General features: G+C 43.2%; 1 protein-coding gene across 5 annotated transcripts in view; it reads left to right on the top strand.

Annotated features, from left to right (window-relative positions):
- Window positions 1-13,829, top strand: part of peak1 (pseudopodium-enriched atypical kinase 1) — a 260,338-nt gene that overhangs the window by 122,042 nt on the left and 124,467 nt on the right. Inside the window, exon 1 of one of the 5 annotated variants that reach the window (XM_035790411.2) lies at window positions 3,797-4,209. The exons of 3 other annotated variants lie outside the window; for them this stretch is intronic. The gene's annotated coding sequence lies outside the window, so the exon portion shown is untranslated. Of the gene's footprint in view, window positions 1-3,796; window positions 4,210-4,456; window positions 4,605-13,829 lie in introns of those variants that run through there. One more of the 5 variants, XM_035790412.2, reaches the window with a different exon arrangement.

The following is a 13,829-nucleotide window of genomic DNA, read 5'->3' as shown; positions in this document are numbered from 1 at the left end:
GCACTTATTGATGAAGCCAGTGACTGATGTGGTGTACTCCTCAATGCCATTGGAGGAGTAAAGGTGGTCTAGAGTTTTTTTTTTTTTTTTTCTGGTCGCACATTTAACATGCTGGTAGAAATTAGATTTAAGTTTCCCTGCATTAAATTCCCCGGCCACTAGGAGCGCCGCCTCTGGATGAGCGTTTTACAGTCAGCTTATGGCCGTATACAGCCCATTGAGTGTGTGTCTTAGTGCCAGTATCGGTTTGTGGTGGTAAATAGACATACACATTTTTCTTGGTAATCATGCTTATCATGAGATACTCTACCTCAGATGAGCAAAACCTCAAGACTTCCTTAGATATCGTGCACCAGCTGTTTGCAAATATACATATACCACCACCCCTTGTCCTACCAGAGGCTGTTGTTCTATCCTGCTGATACAGCTGTCAGGTTACACAATGTATGTTATTCATGTAGTCGTTCAGCCACGACTCGGTGAAACAAAATATATTACAGTTTTTAATGTTCTGTTGGTAGGATATACATATGTGCTTGTAGTTTCTCCACTTTATTATCCAGCGATTGTACGATGGCCAATACTACCGATACCAAAGGCAGATTAGCCACTCGTCGCTGCATCCATACAAGGCACCCCAATCTCCTTCCGCGATATCTCCGTATTTTTCTCTTTTGAATGATGGGGATGAGGGCCTGTTCGGGTGTCTGGAGTAAATCCCTCTCGTCCGACTCATTAAATAAAAATGATTTGTCCAGTTCAAGGTGGGTAATCACTGTTCTGATGTCCAGAAGCTTTTTTCGTTCATAAGAGACGGTAGCAGCAACATTATGTACAAAATAAGTTACAGACAACCTGAAAAAAAACGAACGAAATAACATGGTTGGTTAACAGCCCATAAAACGTCAGCCGTCCCTTCCGGCGCCATTACATGTATATTGTAGAGAATCATTGTATCATCTAAACCGCTGTGAAATATATTTTAAATAACCAAACATTTAGTATTTTTGACGCTGGTGTACAAACCCGAAAGTAAAAGATGCAAAAACAACTTAAAAATGGGAAGCATAGAAATAGTGCACATAGAACAGATCTACTGCTTCTTAGACTTGCTTTCAATGAGAAACTCACATTTAGAAAATCACGTTTCTATTTGAATTTTGTTGAGTCACCCTAAAAGTTACATATTGCAGCTTTAAACATTTGAACCGGGGAACAATGCATATCGGTTAATCGTTACATCCCTAAAGGTTGTCCTTGTAAGCCCTTGGGCCTACTGCCCCTCAGAGGAGGTGTCATGCTGTCACTCTGAAACTGGACCCTGGCCTTCCATATTGAGCGCATTTGGCCATGATCTGCATCATACATCTCTTCTTGGTCCATTGTTGATCAATGAGGAGGTTGATGTTGTCCAATCAAGGTAGTGCTTTGCCATTAACACTAAACACTGTAAAGAGATGCTAGATTATTGTTCATAGGGTTGGTGAACATACGCATGCACACACACAGTGTCCCATAATGCTTGACAGTATAAAACAAAACATTTGCAAGAGGAAGACTATTTCACGGGGGAACTTATTCAAATTCATGTGGCCGGTAAACACAAAGTCAAATAAAGTGAGCATATTGCAGTCTGAGAACTCTTTACGACTAAAGTCTTGTAGCCAAACAAAACAGAGCGTGTGCGTACTGTAATTAGGGAGGCAACCAGGAAATGTTACAGTAGCTGTGGAAGCCAAACAGAACGAGCTTAATTGTTGCAATGTTTGAGCGATGCTAGCTAGTAAAAACTATTGTCTGCCATTTCTGTACATGTGACGCTTACGGAAAAGTATGTTCAAGAACTATGTATCAAATATGGTGGTCACAGTTCATAAGCATGGCAGACAACATTGTTTTCCTCATAGCTCATGTTGGAATGGGTCCATGCATTTCCATTTAAACGTTGACTGCGCAAACAGATTGGATACATTTCTTGGATTCCGTTTTTGGAAACCCACAGCTGGCTTGTTCCTTCCCAGCTCTGTTCCCTGTGGTACTGCTCTCACACCTACCTAGCCAATCAGGACACATTTTGATTGAGACTTGGAAGAGAGCTTGGCTACATGTGTAATAGCATGAAGATGACTTTGATTCAGTTAGAAAAGTCAATAATTTGTAACCTGATAGGAAAAATATGATTAACAGAGTGGAAGCTGTAAAGGGGGAATCTAACTTCATATTAATGCATATGAATTCATATTAATTCATTTTTTGTATAAAATTGTTGCCTAAAATAGCCTACATAGGAATAGAAAATAACAGGCTAATTGATGGCCAACAGATGCAAATGTGTCAGTTTCATTGACGACTTTTCCCGATAACAGAAGCATGCGAGGGAGTTCCATAACTTCCATTTGAAATGTCCACTCTCGCAGCGCTCAACACCCAAAAACTGAGCATGCGTAAACATGCTGACCAGACCGCTCATGTTGATTTTGTCCATCCACACCAGACGCCATCAGGACAAGCAGGTTGAAATATCAAAAGGAACTCTGAACCAACTACATTCATTTGGGGACAGGTCGAAAAGCTTTAAAAATGTATGGCAATTTAGCTAGCTAGCTTGTTGTTGCTAACTAATTTGTCCTGGGTTTTAAACATTGGGTTGTAATTTTACCTGAAATGCACAAGGTCCTCTACTCCGACAGTTAATCCACAGATAAAAGGGTCAACCGAGTTTGTTTCTAGTAATCATAGCAGTTGGCAACCAACTTTAAGGTGCATTACCACCACCAACTGGACTGGAGTGTGAACTTCAGTTCATCTTTCAATCACCAACGTGGGTATATGCTCCTAAAAACCAATGAAGAGATGGGAGAGGTGGGACTTGCAGCGCATGAAGTTTCATAAATAGAACCAAGTTCTATTTTAGTGTCTGGCTACGCAGACCTCATTGGCGTGGGAGAGCAGTGTGGGTGCAATGATTGAATAACATGTATGTGTACATTTATTTTGCGACAGAGCGATGTGGTCAGCATGTAAAACACTTTGCGTTATATAGTTTTTCCTAAGCAAAGTCAACATTATAATGCAGTTTAAACCACCTCTGAGCAAATTTATCCAATGGTCAAAAGAGCACCTAAAGTAATTTTCCTGTGATTTGTCACCTTTATTTCTTGATGCATGTTAATATGTTTTATGGAAAAGCCGTTGGAAATGGATGTCCCCATAATGACAATTAATATAGCCTACCTACAACTGATTAAAAAAAAGTTGTCACGACGTGTGCGCGTACTGCTCTCGCTCGTCACGTGATTCCGCTCATCTGAACAAACACACCCCTTCGCTACCACTCACAGACACACTCAGAAACAGCCTGCCTCATTGGATGATAGTCAGCAGCAGGTCACTGTGAAATATAGATTTTTAAGAAATTGGCATGGCGGCCGCGGTGCAATTTAGAAGTAGCCCAAATAGTCACGACCAATACATTGACACCCCCGACATCGTTTTCAATGTAGCAACATTCCCTGGAAAACTGCGAACATGGCAACCCAGCTCACACTAAGCAGTGGACAGCTGCTGGGCTCAGGCCCCGCAAAGTGCTTGATTAGGAGGCATGGATAAGATGATATGCCTCCCTGGGAAGTCACGCTCCCTGGAAGCTCTTTGGAATCTGCCGTTTTCTCGTTTTCCTGACTCCCTCTTGATTTGACGCCCCTTTTTGTTGTTACTTCTCCCCTCTCTCTGACACTCCTCTTTATCCTCAATTCATATTCTCCTTTGCCTTTTTTTTTTGTCAATCTCTCACCTTCCCCTGCGCCCCCCTCCCCCACCCCGGTCTCTCTCTCCTGGGTCTCTCACTGTGTACGTACTCCTGTTCTTCTCTACGTGGAGTCTGTCTGTAATGGGCTCTTAGCCGTGACTACATTATTGATGTGGCGGATCGGGTGACAGACAGACAGACAGGGGGCTGAGCCTGTATGGGTGCCGCTAAAGAGTGAGGGGAGAGGCCAAGTCCAGTGCTCTCCCTCTCTCTCCCACTCCCTTTTCCTTTCTATTTGGATCGCTCTCCCTCACTTTATCCCCTGCACTCTCTCTCTCTATCCCCCTGTTTTGCTCTCTCACGCGTTATCCCTCCTTCGCCAGCTCGCTCATCGTTTGAATGCATTTGTCATGTGGCTCTTCCCCCTGCCCAGGCGCCGATCGGATTCAAAGAATCGCTCCGTAAGTTGGGCTCTCCTATTTGTTTTGTTTTTATCTCAAATGTTCCTCTCTATGCATGCTTTAGGCAACTGTTGCTGGTGGCAGCTCGCTTTTCCAGTGGGTTTAGGCATAACGACTTAAGCGGCAGACAAACTGATGGACCGATATAGACACAGACCGACTGATAGACAGAAACAGACAGACGGATAAAGACTGCGCGAGAGGGGGAGGGAGTGACGGAGACAGGGGAGTGTGCAGCGTCACTGACACATTCGGTCTTGTGTATGAAGTGTGTGCGTGAAGTTGCAAGGGGACTTTCGACACCAAGTGGTGCTCTGTTATTAGACAGGATGTAGGGCTTTGAACACGCTGACTGGCAAGTTAACGAGGCGCTTGTTCGCGTTCGGGAGCAGCGGGTATGTCTTAGTCACGGTGTTGCTCTGTTTTGGTGACTACACACGATTACATATGAACACAACGACACCCTTGTTGTGCTTTTGTTGATTAAATAGTAGAACATGGTTGCTCATTTGAATAATGAACATGATTGTTGATGACCCAAATACATTAAGGTCTGCTATTTAAGGGAAGTAAAAAAAATGTTTAAGTGGGGATAGTTCATAATTTCCTGATTTTTACTGCGCTTTGTGTTCAGCACCTTTTGGAACAAGTATATGCATTATGATTTTTTATTTTATCTTGGATGCAGCGTAATATATATCCGAATATTATGTGCCATTTAGCAGACACTTTTATCCAAAGCGACTAATGGTTTTATCTTATTTTAGCGACCATTGCTGGGTCCTCTCTCAACTCTAACATACAATTGATTGAACCTGCAAACTGATAACTCCTGGTATGATAAAGGGATTTTCTCAGGAGATTGGAACTGTCTATGCTTCAAAAGGCAGGGAGGGAGAGAATGTTGCCTGGAGCAAGATTATAGCTGAAAGCCGGCCGTATCGGGGGAGATGATTAATTTGTTAGGGTTTTTCAGCATCCGGTTGAATGAAATCCCATGGATTGGTATTATCTTGAGTTGGTAGTATCTCTTGGCTTTGTTTCAAGCACCACCAAGCACAGCTGAGCAGTCACGAAATGAAGCGCAAACTTATTTTTTGTGTTGGTGCAATTTTACTGTACCGATCCACTAGATTTTCAGTTATTTCTATGCTGGTTTGTGGTCAATTATGTTTCAGGAGTTTGCTTTTAATGTCGGATTAGAATGAAGAGGTGAGGGCCTGCATTCCTAAAGCGTGTCATGCCCCAAAACAGTGCACAGATACCAGCCAGCCATTTGAGTGATGCCATCGCTGGTCTGGCTTGATGAATGGAAGGTGTCACTATGGAGAGGTAAACCTGGAGAATTTGTCGAATGATGGCATCACTTGTCCTTGTTGAGGAATGGTGAGTCATGAAGAGGCTGGTAGCTACTCTGATGCTGGCTGGAATATTACCTGACCAGTCACTGCACGGGAACCATTGCTTTATAGATTGATTTTTGATTGTGTAATTAACTGTGTGATTTGTCACAGCAGAGAATTGGAGCATGAATTAAAGAGTGCCCAAAGGCACTTCTATCAAAAAACTTCCACTGACTCTCTTGCACACTCACTGGACTCTATTCACAAATGACACTCCTATGCATATTGATGCCACACCAACCCACACTCTTTACATACAGCCCTGCTGTTTATTATCGATCCTGATTGCCAAGACACTTATACCACTAACTACACTACCGTTGAAAAGTTTGGGTTCACTTAGAAATGTCTTTGTTTTTGAAAGAAAAGCAAAACAATGTCTCCATTAAAATATCATCAAATTGATCAGATATACAGTGTAGACATTGTTAATGTTGTAAATGACTATTGTAGCTAGAAACGGCAGCTTTTTTTTAATGGATTAATCGATATAGGCGTACAGAGGCCCATTATCAGCAACCATCACTCCTGTGTTCCAATGGCACGTTGTGTTAGCTCATCCAATTTTATCATTTTAAAGGCCAACTCATCATTAGAAAACCTTTTTGAAATTATGTTAGGACAGCTGACAGCTGTTGTTCTGATTGAAGACGCAATAGAACTGGCCTTTAGACTAGTTCTGTATCTGGAGCATCAGCATTTTTGTGGGTTCGATTACATGCTCGAAAGGGCCAGAAACAAAGACCTTTTTTCTGAAAAGCATCAGTCTATTCCTGTTCTGAGAAATGAAGGCTATTCCATGTGAGAAATTGCAGAGAAACTGAAGATCTGGTACAACGCTGCGTACTACCTGTAACGGTTTTCTTGACTTGAAGGAGAGGCGGACCAAAATGCAGCGTGGTTTCTATTCATGGTTCTTTAATAAAGAAAACTATACATGAATAGACTAACAAAACAATAAACGTGAGAACCTAAACAGCCCTATCTGGTGCAAACACAGAGACAGGAACAATCACCCACAAAACCCTACACCAAACAGGCTACCTAAATATGGTTCCCAATCAGAGACAATGACTAACACCTGCCTCTGATTGAGAACCATATCAGGCCAAACATAGAAATAGACAAACTAGACATGTAACATAGAATGCCCACTCAGATCACACCCTGACCAAACAAAACATAGAAACATACAAAGCAAACTATGGTCAGGGTGTGACAACTACTCCCTTCACAGAACAGCGCAAACTGGCTCTAACCAGAATAGAACGAGTGGGAGGCACCAGTGCACAACTGAGCAAGAGGACATTAGAGTGTATAGTTTGAGAAACGGACGCCTCAAAAGTCTTCAACTGGCAGCTTCATTAAATAGTACCTGCAAAACACCAGTCTCAAAGTCAACAGTGAAGAGGCGACTCCGGGATGCTGACCTTCTAGACAGAGTTGCAAAGAAAAAGCCATATCTCAGACTGGCCGATAAAAATAAAAGATTCAAATGGGCAAAAGAACACGACACCTGGACAGAGGAAATTCAACAAAGTTATAAAATGATTGCTGTCTTTTCCGAAAATAATAAAATAATCCAGAATAGCTTTCTGCACCATTAGTAGGTCTATAATTTCAAAATCAAATCAAATTGTATTAGTCACATGCGCCAAATTCAACCGGTGTAGGTAGACCTTACCGTGAAACGCTGAATACAACAGGTGTAAACATTACAGTGAAATGCTTACTTTACGAGCCCCTAACCAACAATGGAGTTAAAAAAAGATAAGTCATTAATAAAATAATAATAAATAATTAAAGAGCAGCAGTAAAATGACAATATACAGTGGGTTACCTATACAGAGTCAATGTGCGGGGGCACCGGTTAGTTGAGGTAGTATGTACATGTAGGTAGAGTTATTAAAGTGACTATGCATAGATGATGATAACAGATGGTAGCAGCGGTGTAAAGAGACATTTGAATAGGTGTTCAGGAGTCTTATGGCTTCGGGGTAGAAGCTGTTTAGAAGCCTCTTGGACCGAGACTTTGTGCTCCGGTACTGCTTGCCGTGCAGTAGCAGAGACCAGTCTATGACTAGGGTGGCTGTAGTCTTTGAACATTTTTAGGGCCTTCCTCTGACACCGCCTGGTATAGAGGTCTTGGGTGGCAGGGAGCTTGGCCCAAGTGATGTACTGGGCCTTTCGCACTCTCCTCTGTAGTGCCTTGTGGTCGGAGACCAAGCAGTTGCCATACCAGGCAGTGATGCAACCTGTCAGGATGCTCTCGATGGTGCAGCTGTAGAACCTTTTGAGGATCTGAGGATTTTTCAGTCTCCTGAGGGGTAATAGGTTTTGTGCCCTCTTCATGACTGTCTTGGTGTGCTTGGACCATGTTAGTTTGTTGGTGATGTGGACACAAAGGAACTTGAAACTCTCAACCTGCTCGTTCCTCTTTTTCTTGTTGTCCACAATCATCTCCGTGTTGAGGGAGAGGTTATTGTCCTGGCACCACACGGCCAGGTCTCTGACCTCCTCCCTGTAGGCTGGCTCGTTGTCGTCGGTGATCAGGCCTACCACTGTTGTGTCATCGGCATTATGATGGTGTTGGAGTTGTGCCTTGCCGTGCAGTCATGAGTGAACAGGGAGTACAAGAGGGGGCTGAGCACGCACCCCTGAGGGGCTCCTGTGTTGAGGATCAGCGTGGCAGATGTGTTGTTACCTACCCTTATAACCTGGGGGCGGCCCGTTAGGAAGTCCAGGATCCAGTTGCAGAAGGTGTTTAGTCCCAGGATCCTTAGTTTATTGATGAGCTTTGAGGGTACTATGGTGTTGAACATTGAGCTGTAGTCAATGAATTGCCTTCTCAGATAGGTGTTCCTTTTGTCCAGGTGGGAAAGGGCAGTGTGCAGTGCAATAGAGATTGCATCATCTGTGGATCTGTTGGGGCAGTATGCAAATTGGGGTGGGTCTAGGGTTTCTGGGATATTGGTTTTGATGTGAGCCATGACCAGCACTTCATGGCTACAGACGTGAGTGCTACGGGTCGGTAGTCATTTAGGCAGATTATATTAGTGTTCTTGGGCCCAGGCACTAGTCCTAGTAATCCGTCTGGCCCTGCGGCCTTGTGAATTTAGCCATGGATCAATAGCTTCTTTAAAAAAATAGCCTAGCTGTGGATTGTGTGTAGGCCAATAACAAGGAATAGGCTACAGTCGGGAATGTGCGGCATCTCTGCAGTGAACAGCATGCAAACAAAACAGGCCTTTTGCAAAATTAATAATATAATTGTTGGAAGACACAGGTTGTAAAGCAAAGGGCTTCTACTCTAATCTGTCTGGTGTAGGCTACCAAAAAAGTGTAGCACCAAAATACAGGTAGTCTAGACTAGCTAACCAACAAATACTACAATATCCACACAAGCCACTAGCCAGCCAGCCATATACTGTGTCATGAGTTAGGTTTTTGATATTAGGCTATATTATGAAGTTATTATTTAAGATAAATCACAATCAGTAAAAAAAATTTTGCTAGCTAAACGAGCAGATTTACATCAATGATCAGCTAATAGCCTACCCTAGTTCCCCAATGATTGACATGTCTTTAGGAGGCACTGTAACTAGCTTTATAACAATTTGTGATGAGTGAGTGTGTTGCAAAAATAAATTTGCCTATGCAAAAAAAAAAAAACATTAGCTGCAGAGGCATTTGTGTATTATGAATTTCAAGGTAAACTCAGCAAAAAAAGAAACATCCCTTTTTCAGGACCCTGTCTATCAGAGATAATTTGTAAAAATCCAAATAACTTCACAGATCTTCATTGTAAAGTGTTTAAATACTGTTTCCCATGCTTGTTCAATGAACCATAAACAATTAATGAACATGCATCTGTGGAACGGTCATTAAGACACTAACAGCTTACAGACGGTAGGCAATTAAGGTCACAGTTATGACAACTTAGGACACTAAAGAGGCCTTTCTACTGACTCTGAAAAACACCAAAAGAAAGATGCCCAGGGTCCCTGCTCATCTGAGTGAACGTGCCTTACACGGAACCCAAACCGGCTGTGTGCGTGCGCCATCGTGCATACATTTATTTTGTCCCCCAACACCAAACGTGATCACGACATGCAGGTTAAAATATCAAAACAAACTCTGAACTCATGACATTCATTTGGTAACAGGTCGAAAAGCATTAAACATGTATGGCAATTTAGCTAGTTAGCTTGCACTTGCTAGCTAATTTGTAATATTTAGCTAGCTTGCTGTTGCTAGCTCATTTGTCCTGGGATATAAACATTGAGTTGTTATTTTACCTGAAATGCACAAGGTCTTCTATTCTGACAATTAATCCACACATAAAACGGCCAACCGAATCATTTCTAGTCATCTCTCCTCCTTCCAGGCTTTTTCATCTTTGAACTTATATGGTTATTGGCATCTACACTTTTACCACAACATCCGGCAAAACATTCTTTCAATCACCCACGTAGGTATAACCAATGAGGAAATGGCACATGGGTGTCTGCTTCTATAAACCAATGAGGAGATGGGAGAGGCAGGACTTTCAGCGAGATCTGCATCAGGAATAGGAATTACTTCTATTTTAGCCCTTGGCATCGCAGATGGTTGTTGGCGCGTGCGAGCAGTGTGGGTGCAATAATTGAATAACATGGATTTCTACATTTATTTTGCGACGCTCGCGCCCTTGACGTGTCCGGTCTGGTCAGCGTGTTAGGCATGCTACAAGGAGGCATGAGGACTGCAGATGTGGTCAGGGCAATAAATTGCCATGTCCATACTGTTAGATTCCTGAGACCGCGCTACAGGGAGACAGAACAGACACCTGATTGTCCTCGCAGTGGCAGACCACGTGTAACAACACCTGCACAGGATCGGTACATCTGAACATCACACCTGCGGGACAGGTACAGGATGGCAACAGCAACTGCCCGAGTTACATCAGGAACGCACAATCCCTCCGTCAGTGCTCAGACTGTCCGCAATAGGCTGACAGAGGCTGGACTGAGGGCTGTTGTAAGGCAGGTCCTCACCAGATATCACCGGCAACAACGTTGTCTATGGGCACTAACCCACCGTCGCTGGACCAGACAGGCCTGGCAAAAAATGCTCTGCACTGACGAGTCGTGGTTTTGTCTCACCAGGGGTGATGTTCGGATTTGCGTTCATCGTCGAAGGAATAAGCGTTACACTGAGGCCTGTACTCTGGAGCGGGATCGATTTGAAGGTGGAGGGTCAGTCATGGTCTGGGGCGGTGTGTCACAGCATCATCGGACTGAGCTTGTTGTCATTGTAGGCAATCTCAACGCTGTGCTTTACAGGGAAGACATCCTCCTCCCTCATGTGGTACCCTTCCCGCAGGCTCATCCTGACATGACCCTCCAGCATGACAATGCTACCAGCCATACTGCTCATTCTGTGTGATTTCCTGCAAGACAGTAATGTCAGTGTTCTGCCATGACCAGCGAAGAGCCCGCATCTCATTCCCATTGAGCACGTCTGGGACCTGTTGGATCGGAGGGTGAGGGCTAGGGCCATTCCTCCCAGAAATGTATGGGAACTTGCAGGTGCCTTGGTGGAAGAGTGGGGTAACATCTCACAGCAAGAACTGTCAAATCTGGTGCATTCCATGAGGAGGAGATGCACTGCAGTACTTAATGCAGCTGGTGGCCACACAAGATACTGACTGTTACTTTTGATTTTGACCCCCCTTTGCTCAGGGACAAATGATTCCATTTATGTTAGTCACGTGTCTGTGGAACTTTTTTTCAGTGTATGTCTCAGTCGTTGAATCTTGTTATGTTCATACAAATATTTACACATGTTAAGTTTTCTGAAAATAAAGGCAGTTGACAGTGAGAGGACGTTTCTTTTTTTGCAGAGTTTATTAATTATTAATTAATTTTAAAAATTCAAGGGGGAATATGGTGTGATTCAAATTGCTATCGGCTCTACGGGTCTCTGAGCAAACCCTGGATATTGACCCACTTGCAGTCCTCAGAAGTATTCATGTCTCCACAAACCATCATGACCCCGAAAACAAGCCACAACGATTAACCAGACAACCTCTTATCTTACACAATTGAGTATTTTTTTTGACTGTAATCACATTTGTTTGGCCAAAAGCATGTCCACATCTTTTTACAACTCACTCCTGCTCCTGTGTAGTTGATGTCAGTTCCACTATAGCTGAAATGAAGTATAGATTGACTTTGCTATTGACTCGCTTTCCAACAGCTTTCCAGCTAAGAGAAACACTAAGCTGTCTGCCAGTCTGTGAGAGTGTTAAATAACACCCAGGGCCACCCACACTGTGGACAATCACTGAAGGGTTTCACTGCAACTACACTTTCCTATTCCTCTGCCATTAAACACCCAGACTGACCACACAGACAGATCATTGGCACCATCTCCCTGCTGCTTTCACACCCTTGCTGTTGGAGCTACTAAAAGGACTGTGGGTGGCAATCCCTTGACTTGAAACAAGGACTGACCACATGTCTAAAACCCACACACACTGTACACTATGAATGTGCCCATCTGTGGACTTTTCTATAATTTGGTTAAAGCTTGACACGCGAGATATAGTCAGTGCCGTTTGGCTGGCGCTTGTTTCCACTTCGGAACGTGCATGGTTGTTATGGTGATATGTTATGGGAGAGGAAGAGACCGATGACGAAACATTCCACAGTAAAGGGAAGGGTGTTTCGTAGGAGCATTACCAGAAAGGCAATCTGAGGACAGACACTGAAAGGCCTACACAGTTTTCACAATAGAACCCATTGATGTGATCGACTCCATTATGCGTTGACCAGGTTTTGGAGCTATTGATTGCACAGTAATTTAAGTAACATGCTATTTTCTCATCATTTAGTCTATTTCAGTGGGCTTAATTGTTGTGTAGTCTTTTGGAGGACTGAAGCACATCTGGATCATTTATAAATAATGCTAATTTAGACTGTCAACAACCGCGGTGCTATAACCTAAGACTACTGATGTACAGTAAGCATTTGAAGGATTCTATATGTAGTCTAAATCAATGTGTTACACACTTATCATATGGTCTCTTGTAGTGGCTTTGTAAATGAGTTGTTGCTTGCCATTATGTATTCCCATCCAAGGTTGCAATATGTTACTGTGTTAACCATGCGGCTCCATCCTCCTTATCCCTCTCTCATGTCCCTCCGCTGTTGGCCTAGCACTGCTTTGTCTCGTGTGATCGATCTGAACTTACCACGTGGTGACATGGTTAGCCTCTCTCCCAGTCCTGTTAATGAGAGTGAGAAACATCAAGGGCAGCATTCCAAATGGCACCCTATTCACTACTTAGTGCACTTGATAAAGAGTAGGGTGTGTCGCTCAGGTGAGACGATTCGCTAACTTGTAAGACACCATCTCCTTGTAGCGCTAATTGATACCAACCTAACCCCACACGGACAACTTGCTTCAACAAATTTGCATGTTTGCATTGTATTTAAGTTTGACTTTGTTTGGGTTTTCAAGAGAGCCAGAACCTCTAGAGCGCAACCTTTTCATAAACAAATCAGTAGCTTTCATGCTGCAGAGCCATGGGCAATTCCTATTCTGTAATCAACATTACATTTCACAGTTCGGCATTTCCATGTAAAAGGATCCATTAGCAGGAATATGTGAGGTGCCCCCCTGGACTCTGCAAACTGTAAACCGCATGTCCTAAGGCAACATTTATTGCAGCTGGGGACTTAATAAAGGACATCTAAGGAAAATGCTGTGTTGTGACTGAGTGTGTGTTGTGACTGAGTGTGTGTTGTGACTGAGTGTGTGTTGTGACTGAGTGTGTGTTGTGACTGAGTGTGTGACAGAGAAAATTGGTTTTGTGTCATTTAGACGGAAAATGCATGCATTTTAGCATTTGATTAACTTTTTAAAGGTGGCAAAAGTTGCAAATAAATTTGTAAAAGTAGCTACATTTGTTGCTAGGTGCTGTTTGGAAAAAAAAAAAGTTGCCAGGGTAGTCTGAAAAGTTGCTAAATCTAGCAAGTTGCCATCACTGGCTGGGAACATGGACGTGTGCAAACAAACCTGCTTTGCCCTCCGGAAGGCAATCAAAGAGGCAAAACGACAGTACAGGGACAAATCACAAACTATAAAGGGAAAGCCAGCCAAAGTGCAGACAACGCCGGACAAGCTTAAACGCCACCTTAGTCTGCTTTGAGGAAAACACAAGAGCTGCTG

The sequence above is a fragment of the Oncorhynchus keta genome, chromosome 17, assembly GCF_023373465.1.
Source record: "Oncorhynchus keta strain PuntledgeMale-10-30-2019 chromosome 17, Oket_V2, whole genome shotgun sequence".
NCBI classification, from domain to species: domain Eukaryota; kingdom Metazoa; phylum Chordata; class Actinopteri; order Salmoniformes; family Salmonidae; genus Oncorhynchus; species Oncorhynchus keta.
Note: the sequence above shows the minus strand (reverse complement) of the source record. Positions and strands in the feature narration are given on the sequence as shown.